The sequence below is a fragment of the Podarcis filfolensis genome (genome assembly GCF_964270895.1).
Source record: "Podarcis filfolensis genome assembly, chromosome: 8".
Classification (NCBI taxonomy): domain Eukaryota; kingdom Metazoa; phylum Chordata; class Lepidosauria; order Squamata; family Lacertidae; genus Podarcis; species Podarcis filfolensis.
Window position 1 is genome coordinate 27,318,436 of NC_139611.1, and position 19,962 is coordinate 27,338,397.

Below are 19,962 nucleotides of genomic sequence, written 5' to 3' on the forward strand. Positions count from 1 at the left end.
CACCAACTTAGATGGTTTTAAAAGAGGATTGGGGAAATTTATGGAGGAGGATGGGGCTATCATTGGCTGCTGGACTTGGATGAGCCATTGGCTTCAACCAGGAATGTTTGGATGTTGAGTGCCAGTGGACCCTGAACCTTGCCACCCTCCAAAACTGGGCCTCCCTCCTGGCCTGTTGGAATTGTGTTCTCCGCTAAGGCTCCGCTCATCACGAATTCTCCCTGCTCTCTCCTCCCGAGACAGCCAGGAGCCTCTGCCTCTAAAATAAGACATTGCTGAAACGAGGACAGAAAGCAGAACCCTGAGCAAAGGGGTTGGGTGACAGGCGGAGAGAGACTCCTGCCTCCTGCTGCTTCAAGGATCCTGGGTTGCGCCAAGGTGAGATCACAGGACAAAAGCAAAAAGAAAACAAAACAAAAAACCTCGCGTCTTCTTCACCGGCTCATGTAGCTGAGAGAAAATGAAAAACGGGTCTGCAAGCCAATCTTTAGCAGCACCAACACACAGCTTCGAATTTCTGCAAGCAAATTTATACACGGCATCTATGGCGCCACAAACCCTCTCCAATTATTTTGAATTACTTAATGTATATACTGCTGAATGCCTTTGTATTGCCAGGGACATCACCCCTTCTGCTGTTCCAACTCTGTTTTTATATTCTCCAACCTCCTTGGGACTTTCTGGTAAACAGTAAATACAATATTATTTAAATACATAATGATGATGATTTTCGGTTACCTGCCCCTGAGAAACCACTTTTGCTGTTTTGTCCCCAGGGGAGATGATGGGTCGCTAGAAGTAGTTTTTTTTAATATAATAATAATAATAATACTTCCAAATACTTAACATACATTATCTCTGCAAGCTTCACAACAGTCTCAAAAGGTAGGCCAGCATGATTCAATTCCTGCGTGGAAGTTAAACGGATAAGAGAATAGTGGCTTCTCTAAACCCAGCCAGTGAGTCAGTGGTAGAGGTGAGATTCCTGGCTCACACCAGAAGGATTATTTATTTGGATTGGGTGTGATGTTTTATTGCATTACATTTTACTTTTCAAACTGTTAGGAGAAGAGGATGGGGGCACAAATGCAAACGAAGGAGCTCCCCAACAAGCCCGATATTTAGCATGAATAAGGAGAGTCTTTGAAATGAAAGAAGAAATTGTGCAGCTAAGATTGCAGCTGCCATAATACAGAGGCAGGAGAATTAGCTAACCACCCAATTTTTCTGCAGTTGTGAAAAGGAAGTGCTTTCTTCTGGGATTGAGACAGACATGGGAGGTTGCAGAAAGCAAAGCAGGAGAAAAGGATGTGGCAGCCCAGTGGCAGATAATGCTGTTCTGAAGATCTATGGTGTGGCCGCACTCGGTTGAAATTGGAGGAAGGACAGTTTTTCACCCACTCTCATAACATTGAAACTCACAGACATCCAAAGAAGCCGAGTGTTGGAAGGTTTAGGACAGATAAAAGAAAGGGCTTCATCACATTGCACAAACTGTGGAACTCACTGCCACAGGAGGCTGGGATGACCACCTACTTGGACGGCTGTAAAAGACGGCTAGACATATTCATGGGGGAGAGGGCTCTTATCCATGGCTGCTAACCACAATGGCTATGCTCTGCCTCCATGGTCAGAGGCAGCGATGCTTACAAATACCAGTTGCTAGAAACCTCAGGAGGGGAGTGTGGTCTTGAGCTCAAATCCCGCTTGCCATCTGGTTGGCCACTGTGAGAAGACGATGCTGGACTAGATGGGCCCCCTTTGGCCTGATCCAGCAGGCTTGTCAATCCTCTGCATCTCCAGGAATGGCTGACAAAGGCACTTCTCTGAAACCTTGCCCGTTAGTGAATACAGTACTGATTTAGAACCTAAAGGTAAAGGTAAAGGTACCCCTGCCCGTACGGGCCAGTCGTGTCCGACTCTAGGGTTGTGCGCCCATCTCACTTAAGAGGCCGGGGGCCAGCGCTGTCCGGAGACACTTCCGGGTCACGTGGCCAGCGTGACGAAGCTGCTCTGGCGAGTCAGCACCAGCGCAGCACACAGAAACGCTGTTTACCTTCCCGCTATAAAGCGGTACCTATTTATCTACTTGCACTTAGGGGTGCTTTCGAACTGCTAGGTGGACAGGAGCTGGGACCGAAGGACGGGAGCTCACCCCGCCGCGGGGATTTGAACCGCCGACCATACGATCGGCAAGTCCTAGGCACTGAGGTTTTACCCACAGCGCCACCCGCGTCCCGATTTAGAACCTAGGTGAACTTAAAAGAAGGACCACAGGTCAGTGGGAGAGCAGGTGCTTTGCATGCAGAAGGCCCCAGTCTCAATCCCTGGCACCTCCAGGAAGGGTTGGGATTTCCCTCTGCCTGAAATCCTGGAGAGCCATTGCCAGCTTTAAGAGGGTGACCGTGCTCCTAGAGCTTCTGAAAGCATGGCCCCCCCAAGGAGGCCACCACCCATGCCCCTAGCTACTAACTTGCCCCTTTAAGATCAACTGGAGATGCAAATGGTATCAGACCAATAGCACCTACGTATCGTGTTATGATATGGGTTAAAGCCACACAGCTTACGAAAATCAACCACCAAGCAAGAATTGAACTGACAGCAGATTGATCAGGGTATAATAACCCACTGTCAATCAACAACATGTAAACAAATGTGTGTGTGTGTGTGTGTGTGTGTGTGTATGTATATACATATGTGTATATGTGTGTATGTATATATATATATGTGTGTGTGTATATGTGTGTGTATGTGTATATATATATATATGTGTGTGTGTATATATATATTTGTGTGTGTGTGTGTATACACACACATTATCATTAACCAGGCAGCAGGTGAAAAGGAAAGGAATGATGATGAGACTGACTTATCAGAAACTGGACTCTGAAATGCAAATGAATTGCAAGTAACTGGGATGTTAGGACATTATAAGCACATACATACACACAAAAAACAAGCACTTCGGTGTAGTATAACTGAACTGACTTGGGGATAACTTCATTGGTGCCTTTTTTATAAAGAAATTTTTGAATATAAGAGTAACCAATCAACAGAGCATGGGGCTTGTGCATTGTGACCTAGTGCTTGATTTGACCCACCTGAGGGGCGCTGGGCAATTTAATGCTGCAACCCAGAGAAGGAATCTAAAGCAGCCTTGGCCCCACTTTTGAGCTGCAATATGAACAGCAGACTATGTTGCAAGGCCATTGTAAGTGATTCTGTTGTAAAGTAGAAGGTGTGCAGAGGAGGGTGACCAGAATGATCAAGGGTCTGGAAGCTAAGGCCTGCGAGGAATGGTTGAGGGAGCTGGGAATGTTCAGCCTGGAGAAGAGAAGACAGAGAGGTGATATGATGGCCACCTTCAAATATCGGAAAGGCTGTCACAAGGAAGATTGCTTTTCACTGCTCTGGAGGGTACGTCCCGAACTGACAGATTCAAATTACAAAAAAAGGAGATTATGGCTAAACATTAGGAGGCACTTTCTGATGGCAAGAGTTGTTTGACAGGGGAACTGACTCCAACTGTAAAGGAGATGAATTTATTTGACCCTATCTACATCAAGCTATATTCTATCTTTATCACCAAACTCCGAATATAATTGCACATTGTATTAATTAACATTATTTTTTAATATATCAGTGGCCATGTGATAATTTTAGCTTATAAATTTTATTGTTTAATGTCTTAACTTGTATATTAAGGTACTTTTATAGCTCTGTTTAGAATAGGTAATGGCTTGATAATATATATGTTTTAAGTTTTTTGTATTAATCCAGTATATTTTCTTTTAATTTTTGAATGATTCTGTATACATTGCGGCAGCCTTTGGCTATGTGCAATAAAACTGACTGACTGACTGACTGATTGACTCCCTCGGAAGGTGATGGACCCTCCTTCACTGGAGGCTGTTAAACAGAGGTTGGATGGACATCTGTCAGGGATTCTTTAGCTGTGATTCCTGCATTGCAGAGGGTGGGACTAGATGAACCTTGGAGGTTCCACCCTACACGGCAATTCTACGGTTCTATTATTCTACTCTATCTCAGAAGAATCCTCAAACCTGTAATATGGGCGTAAGTGTGGACTACAACGCGGGATTATGATTATACTTTGTCTCAGGGGTCCAAATAACTTGGCTGGTCTTGGGTTTCATATACTTGGGGTGCAGCCCCCGGCAGCAAAACCACCTGGCTCTGCTAGTGGCTTACAGGAGGCACATGAGTATGCAATAGATGACTGAGCAGCAGCTTCCAAATTCTGCACTTTCAGAGGCTCCTTCACACATTGAAACTCCAACTCAGCAGGATGAGTCATTCGAGTTTCATTCTAAATACTGTTTTTATAACATTGTAAGATTTCTTTTTCTTTTACAGGCTTCCTTTTTTATTGCGCGTTCATGATGGTTTCCTGCTTTCGAAACCATTTGCACCCGTTAAAAGTTCCAGGGCAAAAACGCTGCTCCATTTCCAATCATTGCACACCATATACTACCCTGCCAAAATCCTGTAACTTTTTTTTACAGCATGAATGCTCTGGTTTGTTTACTGCCCTGAATTTAGTTGTGCAGGATGAGAGGTGCCCTTCGAGATGGCACAATAATGCACTTACACCGGGGCAGCATCACAGAGCAACTATTAAAGAAGAATGACGTACCAAAGCCAACACCATTTCCTGTGCCAACACCATTTCGGTATTGTAATGCAATATGTGAAAACCAATAAAGAAAAGCGAAGAAGAAGAAGAAGAAGAAGAAGAAGAAGAAGAAGAAGAAGAAGAAGAAGAAGAAGAAGAAGAAGAAGAATGTCGTGTGGTTGGTCCAGTATAAACCTACTGCTAGTATTGCATTCATGAATGGTGGCAGAATATAGTAAAGGTAAAGGGACCCCTGACCATTAGGTCCAGTCATGACCGACTCTGGGGTTACGGCGCTCATCTCGCTTTATTGGTCGAGGGAGCCGGCGTACAGCTTCCGGGTCATGTGGCCAGCATGACTAAGCCGCTTCTGGCGAACCAGAGCAGCGCACGGAAACGCCGTTTACCTTCCCGCCGGAGTGGTACCTATTTATCTACTTGCACTTTGACGTGCTTTCGAACTGCTAGGTTGGCAGGAGCAGGGACCAAGCAACGGGAGCTCACCCCATAGCAGGGATTCGAACCGCTGACCTTCTGATCGGCAAGCCCTAGGCTCTGTGGTTTAACCCACAGCGCCACCCGCATCCCTTGGTGGCAGAATATATCCCCCCCAAAAAAAAACACATCTGGAGGGGCCACACTTCATAGTGTTAGGTTTTGTTTGCATCAATTTATTGGTAAACCGCACAGGGGACCTTTTAAGAATGCAAGGAGAGCTTGCTGGATCAGGCCAACGGCCCATCTAGTCCAGCCTCCTGTTCTCACAGTGGCTGACCAGATGCCTGGGGAAAGCCCACAAGCAGGATTCGAACACAGGCGTCCCCTCCCCGCCTGTGGTTTCCAGCAACTGGTATTTAGGAGCATTGCGGCCTCCGACTGTGGAGGCAGAGCTGAGCCTGTTAGAAGTTTCAAGACAGATAAAAGAAAAGACTTCTTCATGCAGGGCATATTAAAACTATGGCACAGAGATGGCCGCCAACGTGGATGGCTTGAAAAGAGGAATGGATATGGTCAATGACCAGTCTCTACAATGGCTATGTTCTGCCTCTATGGTTGGAGGCTGCAGTGCTTCTGAATACCACTTGCTTTGCCACCTGGAAAGTAAACCATGCTGTATCTACACAAAAAAACACACACTCTGTCCATGAGAATTTCACCCAAATTTTATCTGGCCCCTGCTCATTTTCGAACACTATTATACTAGTATTATTGTTATAATTCATATTTGCATACTGCCCTATCTCCGCAGGTCTCAGGGCGGTTCACAACATAAAAACACAAAATATATAATAGAAATAAAAACAAAAACAAGCTAATAACCCCCCAAAAACACATTTATTTTCTCATTATTATTTATACCCTGCCCATCGGACATATATAAAAACATAATAAAACTACACAGGGCTGCCTTCAGGTGTCTTCTAAAGTATGGATAGTTACTTATCTCCTTGGCTCGGGGGTCGCGTAACTCCATACCCTACAAGCTTTCTCTGATGAAAATAGGGACGTCGTCCTAAGGAAAAGCGGGACTATCCAGGATCAAATCAGAAACCAGGACGGCTTCTGTAAATCCAGGACTGTCCCTGGAAAATAGGGACACTTGGAGGGCCTGTGTTTATTATTTATTTATGAAAATAATTAGATACCACTGTTCTTAAAAGGGGGGAGGGGGCGAGGAATCTAAGCAGTTTACAACCAGCCATTAGTTTCCTGCGCATTAAGTATGAATGGTGGGTAAAGTTTGCCCCTGCTGACCTGGGAGCTTCAAGTTTCTCAGCATCCTGATTTTAAGGCCATTACGGCCAGCTTCAGTTTCATCAGGTTAAAAGCTTCTGCCAAAGAAATCCAGCACGGCTACAGCTCCCTCAGAGAGAGGGGTCTTTAGGCCAAGGAGAGGGAGCGGTGAAGACGCTCTGGGTTGAAAGGCGTCATGGAAAAAGAGGCTCACAGAGACAGTGTTCTTCCTGAGTTCACTCCAGGATAGGGACATATTGTTGCACAAACCACAATCTCCAAGTGGCAAGTGTTTCTTGGAATGAAGGTTGGCGGAGACAGTGGTGTCTTTAGTATGAATGGTTTTATCTGCACATATACAGAAGCCAAGCATTGGAGAGATGGGCTCACAGCTTTAATACCTCCAACCGACTTTGGTTTCTCATTCAGTTTCCAGAGAAGCACCAAGTACCAGTTCTTCGGGTCCAGTACAGAGCAAGGCCTGCCCTCCATCTTCCAGCATCAACCAAAAATCACACACGAAACATCTGGCAATTGTTCTTCACCTTACGAGGTGATGTCTCTTCCCATTAGGTGGGGAGAATTACCCCCCCCCCCAATTATCTCCATGGCAACAGATCAACATCTTTCTAACGTAAATGGCAGTACTGAACTGGCCAGGGTCTGGTTGGTTTGCTCTTATAGATTCTACTCTCACCTACACAGGGTCACAGGTTTGGAAGGGACCCACGGGCACCATCCAGACTGACCCTCCAAAACTTAAAACACTATGAAGCTGTCTAATATCAGTCTATTTGATCTATTCTTGACTGCTAAAAGTTCTTTCCCAGCCCGAAACTTGGAGGTGCCTTGGGCTCCGCTTTGGAGAACAAGATCGCCATGCTGTAAGATCTGGACTCCCTCCATCTAAATTCAGGTGTAAATAGGTGACTAAATCATATTTCCTTAAAGCTACGACAGCCTCCGCTGTGTCTTCAATTCTTCAAAGGAGCGTAGACCCTGCTTGGCAGAGATTGGGATGTTGTTTGGGTACTTTTCAAGAGAGAAACAGGTACTCACCCATACCATCTCCTGTCCAAGGGAGCAGCGAGTGGTGGGAAGGGATGAGTTAGGGACTTTGGGGGAGACCCCTGCCCAGGCCCATGCAGAGCTTGTATGAGGCTTGGGGCAGGAGTCCTTGGTCAGCTGGCATGGGGCGTTCTTGGCATGGCAGTGTAATTCTGCCAGGCCCCTGGTGGCGCCCACCTCCTCCCAGCTGGCTTAGCCCTGGGTAAATGTATCCAGCTGCCCTCCTGCCTCTGCATGGGTCTTGCCCCTGTCCCAAACCTTAACTGCCTCTAAGATTCAGCAGCTTGCATATAAATGAAGCCTGATTCCTTCTGCCAAGGGTCCTATCCCAGCAGAGTTCCCCAAGGCAACAAATATGGAGACAAAAGCATGCTCACTGCTAGCCATTTTTATATTCAGACCCTAGCGGGGAGGAGGCTGGCATGGAGATAAGTCAGCATCCAATTCAACGCCATCCAGACTTTTTTGGGGTTTACCTCCTACACAGGATGTGAATACTTAATGCAATTCCTCGCTCACGGGAGGAAATTTAACAAAGGTATTAGAATCTTTTCTTTGCCAGCTGAACGGGAGCCAGCAGTGTGATGCTGCTGCTAAACAAGCTAATGCAATCTTCGCTGCATTAACAGAAGCCGAGTTGTCCAGCTCACAAGGAGTAATAATTCCACACTGTTCTGTGCTAGTCAGGCTGCAATCTGGAGAGCTGTGCCCAGCTCTGGGCACCGTATTTTAAGAAAGATATTGACAATATACAGTGGTACCTTGGGTTACAGACGCTTCAGGTTACAGACACTTCAGGTTACAGACTCCGCTAACCCAGAAACAGTACCTTGGATTAAGATCTTTGCTTCAGGATGAGAACAGAAATTGTGCTCCGGTGGCGCGGTAGCAGCAGGAGGCCCCATTAGCTAAAGTGGTGCTTCAGGTTAAGAACAGTTTCAGGTTAACAACAGACCTCCAGAACGAATTAAGTTCTTAACCCGAGGTACCACTGTACTGCATGTTCTTTGAGTGGGGATTGGGGGGCGGTTGGTCAGGCAGGACAGGGAGGGAAATAAGAAAATCAGAACAGCCAATGGATCAGGTCAATGGTCCAGCATCCTGTTCTCAAAGTGGCCAACCAGAAGCCCCAGTGGAAAACCTGCAAGCAGGATCCAAGCACAAGAGCCCTCTCCTCTCTTGCAGTTTCCAGCAACTGGTATTCAGAAGCACTGTTGCCTCTGACAGTGGGGGCAGAGCATAAACATCATGGCTAATAGCCGTTGATAGCCCTCTGCTCAAGGAACTTGTTAATCCTCTTTTAAAGCCAACCGAGTTTTCTTTCTTTTGTGTACAACTACGAAGCTCTGTTTTCCTTGTATGGGCATGTTTCGTTACTTGAATTTAAAAATCATTTTTTAGAAAAGACATCCATGTTGGTGGCCACCATTGCCTCCTGTGGCAGTGAGTTCCATAGATGAACTCTGCACTGTGCGAAAAAGGCCTTTCTTTTTATGTGCCCTGAATCTTCCATTTTATCCATGCCATGCAAAGTTCTGCAAACTTCCACTTTAGTTCAGATTCCTCAGTTACAGGGAGTTGGAATAAATGACCCCAAGGAGTCCCTTCCAACAATTCTACGATTATGCTCCCCACCACTGCTCCCTAGATCATTTTGGTTGCCTTTTTCTGAACCTTTCCCAAATCTACAATACCCTTTTTACGGTGACGTGACCAGAGCTGGATACAGTAGTCCAAATGCAGTGGCACTATAGATTTGTAAAACAGCTTTAATATATTGGCAGCTTTATTTTTCAATTTGTTCCCTGAAGATCCCTAGCAGGGGAGGTGCCTTTTTACACCACTGCTGCTCATTAGTCCTGTGAAAGAGCTGGGCATGTTCATCTTTCCTGGAGAAGAGAAAGAGGGGCATGATAGATCTCTAGGGTGCTGTCATGCCACAAAAGACAGGGTAAAGATTTCAGCTCAGCGGTAGCATAAACTTTGGCCCCATTTGCCCTATACAGTGGTACCTCGGGTTAAGAACTTAATTCGTTCTGGAGGTCTGTTCTTAACCTGAAACTGTTCTTAATCTGAGGTACCACTTTAGCTAATGAGGCCTCCCGCTGCTGCCGTGCCGCCGCTGCATGATTTCTGTTCTCATCCTGAAGCAAAGTTCTTAACCCGAGGTACTATTTCTGGGTTAGCGGAGTCTGTAACCTGAAGCGTCTGTAACCCAAGGTACCACTGTATATTGAAAGCAATATCCCACCACTTGAAAAGCTATGGCTTCCGCTGAAGAATCATGGGAAGTGTAGTTTCTTAACGGTGGTTAGAGTTGCTAGAAGACACTCACACCCACTCCCATTAGTTTATAGAAAAGATAAGGAAGAGAGGACACATGTTGGAAGTTTATTGAATTACGCCTGGCATGGAGAAAGCGGACAGACAAAAGGTTTTCCTCCCTCTCTCATAAGACTAGAACCTGTGGACCTGAATGTTGGAAGATTCAGGACAGACAAAAGTAAGTCCTTCTCCATGCAGCACCTAGTTTAAACTATGGAACTCACTGCCACAGGAGGCAGTGATGGTCACCCACTTGGATGGTGGACAGTAGTAGCCATGATGGCTATGCTCTGCCTACACAGCTGGAGGCAGCAGTGCTTCTGAATACCAGTTGCCACAGGAGGGGAGAGGGCTCTCGTGCTTGAATCCTGCTTATGGGTTTCCCACTGGGGGCAACTGGTTGGCAAATGTGGGAACAGGATGCTGGACTAGATGGGCCACTGGCCTGATCCAGTAAGCTCTTTTTATGTTATGTTCACTTTCTTCATGTCTCTAAAATGCCATTGAATAATTAGGACACTCTCTCCTCCCTACAGCTCTTTATTTTATCCTCACGGTTGCTTTTGTTCTTGAATATTAGAGGGCTGGTGGGGGAATTGTTTTCTTTCTACTGGTACCCAACAGAATTATCCCATCCTCCCGGCTAAGAGGCTAACTGTGTAATTGAAATGTCACTAGGCAGAAATTTCTCTTGCATGCACCGATGTTCCATCGCAAACTCATTTTCTCTGAGCTGAGAAATGGCGGGACGTCAAGCCAAGCCAAAAATATCTAGCAGAAGCTGGGAATTACAGAAGCATGAATTTTAATAAGTGGGAAGAAAAGCTGCTTTCTCCCCATGGGCACATCAGGAAGTCATCGCTCCTTGACTGTGGCCAGAGTGTTGGCAACAACTGCAGCTTACAGAAGGAAGTTCACACGGAGCTCAGAGCACTGGTCTATCTAGCAGCCTCCTCTAGCCCCTTTTTCAGAACCCATCCAGTTAGCAAAAAGCAAACAAAGGGATACATACCACCCATCACACAGAATTTAGAAAGTCCCAGGTTGAGTTCCTGGCAGCTCTAGGTAGGGCCGGGAAAGCCGCATCCGAAAACCTGGAGGGCCACTGCCTGCCAGTGCAGCCAGTACTAAGCCAGACAGAGGAATGCTTTTATGCTGTAGAAAGAAGTTTCCTATCTTTCATATTGTGCTGTGATTAAAACAGCCAACAGAGCTCAAAACTAAAATTGGGTGCTGAAACAGGCAAACCTTAGCAGATCTATGGCAACATGCGAATTCCACAGTCCAAAACTGGAAATTGCTCTTTTCCTGTTTTTGTTGGCGCAGTCACCCCCTGCAGCTCCCCACTGCCCTGCCTGCACCCTAAACTGGTCCCACTGAGCACTCTGCCAGCAGCCTCTCTCAAAGTGGTGCACTGTGACGTCCGCTGCCCGTCCGCAATCAGGGCCACCAACCCTGCTCAGCAGTTCCCTTCGCCGCTGCCTTGCGTTACAGAATCCTAGCTGTTCCCCATCCTATCCTTTTCCTTTCAAAGTGCAATTAATTTCAGGGCAGAGACGAAACACTTGTGCCTGACAGATCACCCTCCTCCCAGATGCACTGCAGGTGATGTTCAGGCAGCTGCGTCTCCCCCCCCCCCCATTGATTTCAACCCAGTCCTTTCTTCACTTCCACCCTCAGCTTTTGGCAGCACCGGAGGAAAACCACAAGAGAGCAGAGAGAACAAAGGGCAGAGGAGACTCTGTGTGCTAAAATGTCCCCTTTCTTTAAAAAAACCCCACAAAAAAACAAAACAAAACAGAATCCACTTTGTTTTCCTTGCACCAGAAAAAGGGGCAGCCTAGTTTTTCTAGCTAGATACCATGGAAACGGCTATGCTGATTAGCTGGTCAACCTGGAAACACACGGGCCGGGAATTAACCGCAAACTATGAGCTGCAACGAAGGAGAGATTTCTTCTGCCAGTGGCAGCACATCGGTCCCGCATTCCGCCTCTTCAAGGGTCCTAAAAGAATGTGGGGTTTGATGCTGCAAGGAACACAGACTGCAGAAAATAATGGGGGAAGGAGTTAATAACAGCTATTGGTGGTACCATGGGGGAAGGACTTTACGGGGGCACTCCAGGGAATGTGTGTGTGTGTGTGTGTCCACAAGTGCATGTTTTGGAGAAAGCAAAAGAAAACACGTTAAAGAGCAAAACCACTACCTCCCCCTCCCCAAATCCATTAAGTCCCGGAGTCTAAAATAAGCCAAGTCCACTATTTGGGTTCTGCCTTTTGTATTTCAAAGAAGCCAGCCTCCTCTGGCCTATGTGGTTGCTTCCTAGAAGCCCCACAGAGGCTGCAGCCCTCTATACATGCTTCCAGGGGAGCAAGTTCCCTTGAACCCAACGGGACACGCTCTTTCTGATGAAACATGCATAGGATTTCCCAAGAGCCCAGCAAAAGCACCCGGGCACACACCGGCTTCCTGTCGCCCTGCATCTGCCGGAGAGAGAAGTGAGCTCAAGGAGAAATCGTCGCCTGCAGCAAAGAAAGGAAATTGGGGAGGCGGGCGGAGGAGAGAGCTTCCAAAACAGGGGAGGGAGAGAGGTCACCCCAGAAGTCAAAGGGAATAAGAGAGAGACAGAGGGGGGGAAAAAACCGCACCTACCTTAGATGTTGTCGCTTCTTTTCTAGACCGGCAGTCAAGAAAAAAAGCAAGCGGCAAAGTAAAGGAGACACGGGCGATGGATCTAGCAAGCAGGCATGGTGGAAAAAATGAAATAAGCCAGACGGCTGGATGGACGAGCAATTGGGGAGGGGGGAGGGCAGGGCAAAAAAAGAACAGAGAAAGGTGTTCTCTTTCTACCCCATTCCTTTCCAGGTTCTAGACAGGCAACTTATTTATTTATTTAGTATGGGCAGAGAGAGAGAGAGACACGAGCCGAAATCCATTTGGCAGTGCGTGGGCAAGAGAGATGCAGCCCCCTCCCTTCCCTCTCTCTCACTGCCGCAACAGCCTCGTTTGTACCTTCAAAGCCTGAGTCAGCAGGAATCTGCTCTGCCAGCCATCGCATTCGCAGCTGATGCTGTTTTTGTAAATTCTGCCTCCCCACCCTCCCACTCCTGACACACTACTCCTCCCGGATTGCGGCTAAATGTAGAGATGGTTTGCTCCGGAGGCGTCTGCTGATTAATTGTGTGGGCATCGGAACACGGCAAAGAGGAGAGAACCCCACCCCCACCCCCGTACAGCTGCGAGACAGGTGTCGCAATGGTCAGGTGATGGGGAGTTGGGTGGGCAGGCGGGGGGGTGGTGGCAGCAGTTAGCTGATCCCAAAAGTTCAGATTTATCTCAGGGTGAAGATCCAGAGGATGTGGGAGCCGAGGCGAAAGAGGACACTGTTGGCTCCATCCTCTGGGGGCAGGCCAAGGGACAATGGAATTAAACCTACCGGTGAGGCAGATTTAGGTAAAACTCCTGGCAAGAAAAATCTCCAGGCTAGCCACTGACTTTTGGCAAAGTCCAAGTCAGTCCAACTGGCCTAACTTGCCAGAACTGTCTGCTCTGCCTCAGAGGGCTTCTCCTGGGTCTTGGGCAGAGATTGTACCTGGAATCTCCTGCATGCAAGGTTTGGGGTCAACCTACAGGGGATGGAAAGAACACCAGTATTTATTTATTTAAACTTGGGTCCAGGATACCTCAAAGACTGCTTGATCCCTTATATCACTGCTTGATCAGTGAGGTCTTCGGGGCAGTCACAATTAGCGGTCCCCCAAGGCTTGGATGCATGGTTCGTAGCAACCAGCTGTGCTGGGTTCAGTATTGTGGGTCCAGTTTTATGGCACCCCCTTCAAGCTGAGGCCAAACAGACCCTTGCCCTGTTGAACCTCTAGCACTTACGGAATACACACACACCAGCAGGCATTTTAACTGAATTCTGGTTTTACAGCTTTAACTCCTGTTTAGTTTCATTTTGCTTACTTCTCCCATACTGTACTGCAATTAAGTGGCATATAAATGGTCGAATTAAATAAAAACACTTGAAAACAAAGTGAGCAACTCGCACATTTCCCTTCCATGAAAAACATCAGAAATCTCAAAATATGTATGCAAACGTTTAGGGGTTTTTTTTTACCGTATTTTTTGCACCATAACACTCACTTTTTTCCTCCTAGAAAGTAAGGGGAAATGTCTGTGCGTGTTATGGAGGAAATGCCTATGGGTGGCATGCCTACGGATTTTCCTCCTCTAAAAACTATGTGCGTGTTATGGTCGGGTGCGTGTTATAGAGCGAAAAATACGGGTATATAAAAAAAAGCATTTAAATACATGTTTCCCTTTCAAAAGACACATGCAAAATCCATATTTTGCTAGATTTAAGCTACCGATGACAATTAACAGAAGCATGAAATCTGCTGGGTACCTCAACTCTGGTCTGCACATTAGCCCAAGAGGTGCAGATCAGGATGTTTGTATCCACAAAGATAAAATTCCTTGGTCAAAAGTCACCCATGCAGCAAAATCCTTATACCTGTTTGCTCAGAGGTAAGTCCCACCATGCTCCAATAGATTTACTGCCATGTGTAGGCAAAAGATTGCAAACCAAATTAACATTCCCTCTCAACCTAGCAGGTCTTTTCCTGGTACTTTCAGTGACACAGTAGTAGCAGAGCTTTTGGGTTGCTCTCTATTGCTCTTTAGCACCACCATTGTGGATGGTCAGTGGGGTGCACTGCAGCTTAGCAGAGGTCAGGTGACTCCAGGGACCAATGGAGAACCACTTGGTCATATAAAGCACCTGACTCTGGGCTACGTCTTGCATGTAAGCTGCTTAGGGTTGTAGCCAACTAACTCAGGGTAGACCCGCAAAAATTAACCAAGGTCCATTAATTCCAGCAACTCACCTCTGAGTAGAACTAGCACTGAATGGAACCCTTAAGTGTTCAGGTACAAACTGAGCCACTCGCAGACTCTCCATCCCTACAAACCTGAATGCTTGATTCCTGGTTTGGACTATACTGCTGCATCATCATCAATCATTGATGATGATGCTACCTGCTGCAGTGGTACTTGCTCGCCTCCAGACAACTGGCTTTTCAAGCACAATCCTCTTTAACAATCCCACTTTTGTGCTGGGCCCTAAGTGCGGGTGGCGCTGTGGTCTAAATCACAGAGCCTAGGGGTTACAGATCAGAAGGTTGGCGGTTTGACTCCCAGCGACGGGGTGAGCTCCCGTTGTTTGGTCCCAGCTCCTGCCAACCTAGCAGTTCAAAGGCACGTCAAAGTGCAAGTAGATAAATAGGTACCGCACCATGGGAAAGGTAAATGGCACTTCCGTGCGCTGCTCTGGTTCACCAGAAGCGGCTAAGTCATGCTGGCCACATGACCCGGAAGCTGTACGCCAGCTCCCTCGGCCAATAAAGCGAGATGAGCGCCACAACCCCAGAGTTGTCCGCAACTGGACCTAACGATCAGGGGTACCTTTACCTTTTAAGGCAAAGACAGGAGGCTGTGTTATACATAGCCAGACAACTGGTGGACCCAATTCAGTATTACTCACACTGACTTGCAGAGGCTTTCCAGAGATTCTCCCCCAGCCCTAGCTGCGTTTGAACCTAAGACTGTAGAGCTAAGTCCATTCCCTAAGGGGCTTAGCAAAGGAGCTGGAATGCCCAACCCCTTCTGACCTTTCCACAATGTGGTGACTATCCTGTTTGGAGGAAAACATTGCTCAGCATGCATATAGGACTTTTTAGTTTAGAGAAAGGGTAAAAGGTGACATGACAGAAGTTCCTAAAATTATACGTGGCATGGAAGAAGTGGATAGAGAAAAGTTTTTCTCCCTCTCTCATAGCACTGGAACTTGGGGACATCCGATGAAGCTGAATGTCGGGAGGTTCAAGACAGATAAAAGAAAGGACTTCTTCATGCAGCGCATAGTTAAACTGTGGAACTCCCTCCTACAGGATGAAGTGATGGTTACCAACTTCAATGGCTTTAAAGGAGGATTGGACAAATTCATGGAGCATATCAGTGGCTACCAGTCATGATGGCTGTGCTCTGTCTCCATGACCGGAGGCAGCAACACTTCTGAGTACTATTTGATGCAAACTGCAGGAGGGGAGAGTCCTCTTGTGTCTGAATACTTGTTGCGGGCTTCCCATTGGGGCATCTGGTCAGCCACTGTGAGAACAGGATGCTGGACTCGATGGGCCATTGGCCTGATCCAGCAGGCTCTTCTTGTGATCCACCACAACCAGCGTCTGAGGAGAATGATGCCCTTTCCGCTGCGTTCTCCACCAGGCTCACTCCTATTTTCTGGGGACATCTTGCCTCACCTCATGTGACCTTGCTGCTACAACCCCCTTTCGCCAGCTCTGACACTACACCAGCCTTCAAGCAAAGAGGCAAAATGGCCTGGAGCCAACATTGCTCTCTACCTCAAGAGACCTTTCGACACGTGAGACCCATCTGCTCCCTGCTAATTGCCTCCCACTTCCTTCGCCACTGCCCAACGGTTCCTCCAAGTGGTTTGGAAGAGAAAAAATGGCCAAGTAATTAAATTGCTCTTGACTTCAAGGCAAGAGGTGTAGCAGCTTCACTCTGGGCCAACTCTCTCTGCTGGGGGTAGCGGAGAGCAATTATATTGATGGACAGTGAAATCTTCCAAGCCGAGTGTTTACATAAAGAGGTAAGAGGCTCAGAGAATGTGGGAGTCCTTTTTGGTGGCCTGGAGGGGATGTTGATGAAGATAACTAAACAAGGGCCTAGAAGACACCAAATGGAGATTTGCCCCACCACCAGAGTCACCAACTCCTCCTCTCTCTGCTGGTTTTTTTGATCAAAGTGATGAATTCCAAGACATAAGATAAGGAGAACATAGGAGCTGGATAAGGGAAATAGCTACCATTGCTTTGCCGTTTGCCCAAATGGATGCCTAAGCCATGACCTGCTTCCTGCCTCTTGGGAAGCTGGGATCCCTGCCAGCCGGCATGATACACACTGGACCATCTTGAAAGTCCCTGTGGGCACCTGTTACTCAGCAACACCCTTAGCTCATGCCACCTTGGGGAATTCCCAAGATGCAGGAGGGTGCATTTAATGCTCTGCAGTCTGTCGGCTGCTCACAAGGTTGTCAAGCCTCTCTGCCAAATCCTGAGAGGCAGGGAAGAAAAGCCAGGTTCTGTTGCCACATCTCTCTCACTGGCTATGTCCAGCGGAGGGGAGCCTTTTTCAGACCAAAAGCCACATTCTGTTGTGGGCAATCTTGAGGGGGTGGCGCTTGAGAAGAGCCTGCTGGATCAGGCCAGTGGCTCCTCTAGTCCAGCACAAGAGCACTCTCTCCCTCCTGTGGTTTCCAGCATGTGGCATTTCTGCCTCCAACTGTGGAGGTAGAGCATAGCCATTGTCGCTAGTAGCCATGGGTAGCCCTCTCCTCCGTGAATTTGCCCAGTCCTCTTTTAAAACCATCCAAGTTGGTGGCCATCACTGCCTCCTGGTGGAGAATGTCAGTGGTGGGTGCAGTCCAGAGAAGAAGAAGAAGAAGAAGAAGAGTTTGGATTTGATATCCCGCTTTATCACTACCCGAAGGAGTCTCAAAGCGGCTAAGATTCTCCTTTCCCTTCCTCCCCCACAACAAACACTCTGTGAGGTGAGTGGGGCTGAGAGACTTCAGGGAAGTGTGACTAGTCCAAGGTCACCCAGCAGCTGCATGTGGAGGAGCGGAGACACGAACCCAGACACGTTCACCAGATTACGAGTCTACCGCTCTTAACCACTACACCACACTGGCTCTCAGAGGCCAAAGTAGGTGAAGCAGTGGATACCTTTTATTTATTTATTTCAACATAACTTAATACACTGTTGGTTGTAATTAAACCTCTAGGGTTTATAGTCTAGACATGCAAAAGTCAAGATCTCTGTCTCTTTCTCTCTCTAGCTACACACACACACACACACACACACACACACACACATCCTTTGTCACCCAATCATCCATCCCAGCTGATAAAAAGGATCATTTCCCTGGGGCCCACTTTGGGCTGAACATGACAAGCCCAGGTTTGTGTTTTGTTGCTCCTGGCATGGCCAGGGGTGGGGAATGAGCAAAGCGCGGTGGCCTTTTGAGCAGCCTGCACAAACATGCTACTAGTTCCCATTAAACCATGGCTACATGTTAGCTATGGTGTAACATGGCATGCGAAGCAGGGCAATGACAGGTGCTGAGCTGAAAAGTGTTGTGTGCCTTCTTCCCTGCCCCCCCCACCTAGAAAAAGCTTTCTTCCTATTACTGTACAGAGGAGGAGTGTATGCTCCAAAACAAGCTGCTGCGTCTGAAGGATTATAATCCTACTGTTCATCTTGTGGGTCAGTCCGTGTACTAAAATTAGGAGGCTTCTGAATGGCACTGTACAGTGGTACCTCGGGTTAAGTACTTAATTCGTTCCAGAAGTCTGTTCTTAACCTGAAACTGTTCTTAACCTGAGACACCACTTTAGCCAATGTGGCCTCCTGCTGCTGCTGCGCCACTGGAGCACGATTTCTGTTCTCATCCTGAAGCAAAGTTCTTAACCTGAGGTACTATTTCTGGGTTAGCAGCGTCTGTAACCTGAAGCGTATGTAACCCGAGGTACCACTGTACAAATGTTTGGGACTTCTTCATTTAGAGATAAGGTAAGTAAGGTGACATGACCGCAAGAGGGGAGATTGCTCTTGAGTTTGGGTCCTGCCTTCTGGTTTTCCCATTGTGGGGCATCTGGATGGTCATAGAGAGAATACGATGATGGACAATGTGGGCCACTGGTCTGATCCAGCATGCTCTTCTTGTGGACTTACGTTCTTCTGATAGAAGTTTATAAAATTATGAATGGCATGGAGAAAGTGGCTACAGAGAGGCTTTTCTCCGTTACTAGAACTTGTGGACATCTAATGAAGCTGAATGTCGGAAGATTCAGGACAGATAAAAGAAAACATTTCTTGATGTTCACCTATGGAACTCACTCCCTGCAGGAGGTTGTGACGGCCACCAACTTTGGATAGCTTTAAAAGAGTTTTAGACAAATCTATGCACGAGAGAGAGCTGTTGGTGGCTACTAGCCGTGATGGCTATGCTCTGCCTCCACAGTGATGCTCCAGCTGTGATGCTTCTGAAGAGTGCCAGCCCAAGACATTTTGGTGCCTAAGGCAAACCATAAAATGGTGTTCCCATTCCAGGGAAGATGGGGTGTGTGGAGATCTACATCAGAAACAAGGCGGGGAATAAAGATATACAGTGGTACCTCGGGTTACAGGTGCTTCAGGTTACGGACGCTTCAGGTTACAGACTCCACTAACCCTGAAATAGTACCTCAGGTTAAGAACTTTGCTTCAGGATGAGAACAGCGGTGACAGCGGGAGGCCCCATTAGCTAAAGTAGTACCTCAGGTTAAGAACAGTTCCAGGTTAAGAATGGACTTCCAGAACGAATTAAGTTCGTAACCAGAGGTACCTCTGTACATCGGGAACAAGGGTGGGAGGAGACCAGCAGTGCCTCCTATTCACCAAGAGGCCGCTGTAGATGTGGCATTGGGGTGGGGCCTGCTGAGGAGATGGCAGATCTGGTCTCTAAGGAGCATGCCACAGCAGTGGCATCAGCATCAGACGATGCATTCCTTGGAGGCCAGATCTGCTGCCTCTGTGGATTCTGCTGCCTGAGGCAGTCACATCACCTTGCCTCACGGGTGGGCCAGACCTGCTTCTGAATAACATTTGCTGGAAGACACAGGGAGAGTGTTTTGGCTCTCAGGTTCTGCTTGTGGGTTTCCCATTGGGGCATCTGGTCAGCTACTGTAAGAAGAGGAAGCAGGACTAGATAGGCCCCCTTTGGCCTGATCCAGCAGGCTCTTTTTCTGTTCATACTGTCCATCTGCCAAACATGGCTGTGCTACTTTTTACCTGGTAGGTGGGGGGGAGGAAAGACGCACACTACTTTGGGAAGCGGAAAGTGCAGAGGCTCCCCACCCCCACCCCCACCCCTGAGCGTGCTGATATCCAGAGCATTAATGCTGCAAGGCCAATTCTTCCCGTTCCGCACTAGCAAATTGCACAAGCTGAGCTGCTCCAGCAGAGCTTTTTGCTCTGCTCCCAATCAGCACCAAACGCAGCAACTCAGCAAGAATTTCCCATTATGCTTCAGCAGGGACTTTGGCACCTGGATGACTCAGCGGACAGGCCCCT

General features: G+C 47.5%; 1 protein-coding gene across 6 annotated transcripts in view; it reads right to left on the minus strand.

Moving 5' to 3' along the window:
- Positions 1-19,962, minus strand: part of KCNAB2 (potassium voltage-gated channel subfamily A regulatory beta subunit 2) — a 117,056-nt gene that overhangs the window by 84,648 nt on the left and 12,446 nt on the right. The window contains exon 1 of one of the 6 annotated variants that reach the window (XM_083628821.1): positions 12,775-12,959. The exons of 4 other annotated variants lie outside the window; for them this stretch is intronic. The gene's annotated coding sequence lies outside the window, so the exon portion shown is untranslated. Of the gene's footprint in view, positions 1-12,414; positions 12,748-12,774; positions 12,960-19,962 lie in introns of those variants that run through there. One more of the 6 variants, XM_083628820.1, reaches the window with a different exon arrangement.